This window comes from Chrysochloris asiatica, unplaced genomic scaffold (genome assembly GCF_000296735.1).
Source record: "Chrysochloris asiatica unplaced genomic scaffold, ChrAsi1.0 scaffold00028, whole genome shotgun sequence".
Lineage (NCBI taxonomy): Eukaryota > Metazoa > Chordata > Mammalia > Afrosoricida > Chrysochloridae > Chrysochloris > Chrysochloris asiatica.
Genome location: NW_006408546.1, coordinates 23,486,394 through 23,493,195, shown reverse-complemented (window position 1 = coordinate 23,493,195; position 6,802 = coordinate 23,486,394).

The window sequence follows — 6,802 nt, the reverse complement described above, 5'->3', positions numbered from 1 at the left end:
TCGGGCAGTGTTTCATTCTGGTGTGCATAAGGTCACTATGAGTCAGTACCAACTCAATGGCACCTAACAACAACAACCATTATCAGAACTCCTGGGCTTGTAAGCAGCACACACAGAAGAGCACCCCCATTTCTAAGAGCAGCTTATCATACTGCATATATCACACTGATGCATAGAAGAACAACGTTAGTTTTGTGCACTCAGTATATGATTGAAGCAGGTATGAAGAACGCTTGACCTGTACAATATTTTTCTTTGGCTTATTTTTTAAGGTGATTGTTGTTATTGGCAGGTGCCCTCAAGCTGGTACTGACTCACAGTGACCTTGTAAACAACAAAATGAAACATTGCATGGTCTAGAGTCACAATTATTGCTACACTTGAGCCCATTGCTGCTACCACGGTGCTGATCCATCTCATTGGAGGCCTTACTTTTTTATGCTGACCTTTCACTTTACCAAGCATGGTGTCCTTCTCTAGCGTTTGATACCTCCTGATTCTATGTGTGAAGTATAAGAGAGGAAGTCTCACCAACCTGACTTCTAAAGACCATTCTGGTTATACTTCCAACACAGATTTGTTTGCTCTTTTGATATGCAGTGGTGGTGGTGTGCAGTGGAGTCAGTTCTGCTCCTAGTGAGCCTGGATATGGTTTCTGAGGCTGTAAATCTTTACAGGAGTAGAAAGCCTCGTTGTTCAACTGTGGAATGGCTGGTAATTTTGAAATGCTGACCTTGGGGTTAGAAAACTGACTCATCATCACTATGCTACCAAAGCTTTTGAGATAGAGACTTCAAAACTTTTTCAACTAGTCCTTTGCCCAAATTTTACAACTGAACATCATAGGCTCCAAAAGCACTTAATAGTTACCAAATATCTTACTTTTGCAGACTGAAACCTGGTCTACCAAGTCTTTGATTTCCCATAGATAAGGCAGTATTTGTAGTTTTGTGCAGTTATTAATGAACTGAAGGTCACTGCATAGGGCTCAGTGGAGATGTGGTAGACAAAGGAAGGACTTGTTTGCAGTTCTTTTTGGTTAAAATCTTTTGATCTGGAATCAGATCACCTGGTCTGTAACCTAGCTATGTCACTTGTAAATTGGAATGCTACTTAATCTGATTATGTTTTAGTTTGTTGTTGTGAAGCGCTGTCAAGTTGGTTCTGACCCATAGCAACCCTGTATAAGGTTTTTCAGGAGCAGCTGGTAAGCTTGAACCGCCGACCTTGCAGTTCAAACAGCTTTGCAGTCTGGCGCATGAACCCACAACACCACACTAGAGCTCCATGTTTTAGTTTACTTATTTATAAAATGGAAAATGTAGTATTAATCTCCTAAAATAGGTATTGCAAGGACTCATAAGATGAAATGTTGGACATATAGAGTGTTCAATAAACTTTAGCCATTTAATGACCATACAATTAGTATTATCATTATTTGTCCAGTGTATTTTTAAAGCAGAAGGTCCATATTGGTGTTTTTTGTTGTTGTTGTTTTTGTAAAGCTTTCTACTCTTTGCACGACCTGCCATTTTAATTTCTTTCCCTTTCTTCTTCGGAATGATAAAAAGTAATGTGAAGCATATTAAAGTGTATGTCTAAATTGTATGGGTCTCAACTGTATGTTTTCCAAGAAATATACATGGGGACTTAATTGGGTAAAACCCATACAAGAGAACTGACCATCCAATATAGTGACCGAAATATTTCCCTCACTGCTTGATATTGATTTTGTATCAAATAACCTCTGGGTTCTCTAGAAAAGTCCTGGCAAATTCCTGAATTAATGACTGAAGTTTTCTCTAAAGAAAAGAACTTTTCTATAAATACTGTAACAAGAAATGACAGAGTCCTTGTTTATTGTTTGAAAAGTAGTGTTTTAGAACCCACTAGGGAGACTAGTTTTGGTAGAAAATGATGCTTTCATAAAACTTGTCAGCATTGTTTCAATCAATAGAACACATACCTCTACAAGAGTAATAGATCAACGTTCTTGTTAACCAATTGATATCTGCAAATGAAAACAAGAATAATTGTCAATCTGTACTGTGCATTTGGCACACAATTTGTTTGGGTCACAAAAGGGTGAATTTAACGAGCACAGTTTTATTTGTTTCCCATATTAATACTAAGTCTCAATTCATAGCATATTAGTATTTATATCTAATATGTACAACACAACACACACATACCAAAAGAAAATGACTGTTTTGTTTTGTTTACTAAGCTCTGCAGTCAAGTATATAAAAACTGCCCAGGATTGTGTACAAAGAAAAAAGAAGATATAGGGAGAAATTAAAATACCAAATGATTGTTGTTAGTTATGGGCCATGGAGTCGGTTCCGACTCATAGTAACCCTGTATAAGATTTCTGAGGCTGTGAATGTTTACAGAAGCAGAAAAGCTCATTTTTCTCTGGTGGAACAGCTGGTAGTTTCCCACTGCGGACCTTGAAGTTAGTAGTCTGACTCATAACTACTGTGCTATCAGTGTTCCTTAAAACACTAAATGTTGTTATGTGCCGCAGAGTCTGTTCCGACTCATAGCAACCCTGTACAGGGTTTCTGAGGCTGTAAATCTTTATGGGAGCAGAAAGCCTTATCTTCCTCCCACGGAACAGCTGGTAGTTTCAACCTGTTGACCCTGAAGTTTGCAGCCTGATTCGTAACCACTATGCTACCAGAGCTCCTTAAAATACTAAATAGTGATCAGTTAAATGATTTTTTTGCTTGTGAATTATATTTTAAGATGATTATCTTTAATAACTAAGTCACTTGCTTTATCTCTCTCAGGCATTTAAGGGTAAAGTTAGAGAGCACAGGACCACAAGTTCTGATTCTCGATCCCACTCTAGTTCAAATACTTCCTAGACCCAAAAAGGTTCTGTTTCTTCAACTAGAAGATAAAGTTAATAATATATTGGATGAAATTATTTATACTTTTACTGGCTTAATTTTAGAGTTGAAGAAATGGAATCATTTTAGATCTATAAGCTGTTTTTTGTTTTCCCTGCCAAGGTCAAATAGTGTTTGTTCATGAAAAGTCAATTAATTTAAAAATGAACTGAAACCAATTATTTCTTCTGACTTTTATTATTTTTGGAATTGCAGATATGACAGTTCATACTGTTGAACACATATGTACTGAAATTATTTTTACCACTCTTCCTTTATTGAAACACCGAGTGTTTGCTTATTTTTATTTTCATGTTTATTTATACATTTTCCATTTTGATACCTTCACTGCCCTGCTCTCATATTACTCATTTAAATCCCGAGGATTTGCCCTCCCTTTCTATTAATGTAAGAACTCCTGGTGTCGCACTGTACGATCAACACTAGACTGTGAACTGCCAGGTCAGCAGTTCAAACCCTCCAGTTACTCCTTGGAAACCCATACAGGATTGCTGTGAGTCTGAATTGACTCACCGTTTACAACAATCCGTGTAGTACAGTGTTTCTCAATCTCAGCATGATTACTATTGAGACCAGATCATTCTTTGTTGTGGAGGTTACCTTGTACATTGTAGGATGTATAGCATATGGTCTATACCTACTAGATGCTAATAACACCCAGCTCTAGATGGCATAACCAACAATGTCTCCAGACAGTTAAATATCACCAGAGGGAGAGGCCATGACCTGTAGTGAGAATATCTGCTCTAGCATATTGGTTACTACATAAGTTTTGGAGTCAGAAGGCAGCAAGCTTCTCTTTACTTAGCTGTATCACCTGTTTTTGACAATAATAGGTGTGGGATAATAAGTTTTTAAAATTAAGTCTGAAAAGTATTAAAAAAATACTTAATTATCCAATCTTTGATTTTTTATCTATAATATGGAATAAAAAAGTACCTGGAGAGCACATCGGTTTCATAAGATAAGCACTGAACTATGAATCACAAGGTTGGGAGTTCAAGCCCACCAGCTGCTCCAAAGGAGACAGGTGAGGCTTTCTGCTCCTGTAAAAAATTATGGCTTTGGAATCCCTATTCAGGGTCGCTATGAGTTGAAACTTGTCGACGACACCTAGCAACAACAACAATGAAGTTCCTTATATTAGAGCATTATTTTAATGGCCTATAGTTGTATTTATTGTCTTCATGTCTGATGTTTTTGATAGCATCCTACAATTCATCTACTCTTTGGTCATTAGTATTCAACGCAGCAACTCTATTCTCTAAATGCTCTCTAAACTCAGGTGGGATATACTCAGTATTGTACTTTAGCTTTCATGGACTTGTTTCAATTTTCTTCAGGTTCAACATTAACTTGCATATCAGCAATTTCCCTGTAGTCATCGCCTGGCCTTTCACTGACTGATGATATTGAGTATCTCTATTATTTCTCTCCACAGAAGCAGTTGGATTTGATTTCCATCTATCAAGTTCCATGTACATAGTCATAGTTCATGTTACTGAGAAAAAGATATCCCCAACAAATACATCATTGATCTTATCAAATTCTATCATGTGGCAAAATTTCTATCGCCAAAGTTATATTTTCTAACCATGAGCCTTGTCTGTTTACAACTTTTGCATTCCAATCATAAAGACATCATATATGAAGAGAACAAATGGTCATTAAAAAGCATGCTAGAAAAAAAAGACCAAAATGGATGTCAGAAGTGACTCTGAAACTTGTTCTTGAACATTTGAGTTGTGAACATGAACAGAAAAAAATGATGAAACAGAAGAACTGAGCAGGGCAGCTCGAGAAAAGAAAAGAAAAGAAAGTTTTTTTAATGAAATGTGCAAAGACCAGCAGTTAGCAAACTAAACAATAACAACAACAACAACAACAACAAACATCCAAACAGAAAACATATTCAGCATTTTTCAAACTGAAAGAAGTGAGAAACAACAACAACAACAACAACAACAAAACAAGCCTTAAATTGCAACATTAAAGGATTCTATGGGCAAAAAAATTGAACAATTCAGTAAGAATCAATAGAAGATGAGAGGAATACCCAGAATTGATTGACAATATGTCTAAGAACCTAAGGTATTGTGGATAACACTTCAAGCGGCAATGAAGTCATTGGCAATAAGCAAAGATGCAGGAATTGATGGAATACCAACTGATATGATTCAATGGATGCAATGCTGGGAGTGCTCAAGAAGATGTAGTTGGAAGACAACTACCTGGCCAAAGAACTAGAAGAGATTCATGTATGTGCCCATTCCAAAAAAAAAAAGATGATCCATCAGAATGCAGAAATTATTGAAATATATCATTCATTTAACATGCAAATAAAACTTTGTTGAAGATAATTCAAAGAGAGTTTAGCAGTACATTTAAAGGGAACTGTCAGAAATTCAGTCCAGATTCAGAAGAGAACATGGAATGAAGGCTATCACTGCTGATGATACCAGCAAGATGTTTATCTGTGTTTTAATAATTATGCAAAGATATTAAACTGTGTGGATACTAAGAAATTATGGGTAGCATTGCAAAGAATGGGAATTCAAGAGCACTTTATTTTGTTCACATGGAAACCGTAAACAAAGATAGAACAAGGAGATACTGCAGTGTTTAAAATCAGAAAGATGTATGCTAGAGTTGTAACTTGTTGCCAGAATTCTTCAATCTATATATTAAGCAAATAATCTGAGAAATTGGACCATATGAAGCATCATAATTGGAAGAAGACTCATTAAACAATGTGTGATAGTCACATGACATAACATTGCTTGGTGAAAACGAAGAGGATTTGAAGCACTAACTGAAGAAGATCAAAGTGTTTGTTCTAGATTGCACCTGAACCCAAAGGAAATGAAAAAGCTTGACAACTGGAATAATAAGTAACATCAATAATAATAAAGAACAAATGGAGAAAAGATGGAAGTTGTCATGGAATTGATTTTGCTTGTATCCAGAAGCAATGCCCATGGAAGCCAAAGTCAAGAAATCAAAGTGGCATTTGGGCAAATCTGCAAAAGAACATTGTGATGTAGTGAGTTCGCTCATGTCTCTTCTAGCCATAGTCAGTAACTCCCACCAAACAATGATTCTGTCCTTCTGGATCTGGGTAGGAGAAGGTGGGAGACGATACTGATGTGATGATATGATTCAGCTGTGAGTGTTAACAGAGTTCATTGTAACTGTAAAAACTGACACTTCAGCATGGGTATAAAATGAGCCATCTCAGAAAAGCAGGTTGGGATCTCATTATCATCAATGAAAAAGAACCAGGAATGGAGTGCATCCTTTAGACCCCAAGATCCCTGCACATTGCACCTGTGTGACCCAGGGACAGTGACAAAGGAGCAGCAGCATCATAATCAAGAACCAGAGCACGAGACCGAGCAGGAAAACTCCTAGCACACAGAGTAAGTACAGCTGAGTGACTTTGGGTAGGAAGTTTGCTTGTAGAATGGGATGTCTCCAGGCCCTTAGGTGGGGGAGTGAGGTTTGCTGACTCATGGAGCTAGAGTGAGTACCTTCAGGCTGAGGCTTTTGGTGGAGTGGTGTGTGTCTTGTGGGCATTTATTGGCAACTGACTGGAACAACTGTGCCCTGAGCATTTCTGACCCTGAATTATAACTTGTTCACTTCCCTAGTCAACCCCATAACTCTTGAGTATGGTGTCTGAGTTCTGTGTGGCCATTGCAATGGATTATTGAAATTAAAAGAGAAGCAGAGAAAATGCAGTATAAGGAATGGCTGGTACCTAACAGAAGTCAAAGAAGCTCTGGTAGCGTAGTGGTTACGAATCGGGCTGCTAACCTCAGCGTCAGCAGTTTGAAACTACCAGCTGTTCCATGGGAGAAAGATGAGGCTTTCTGCTCCCGTAAAGA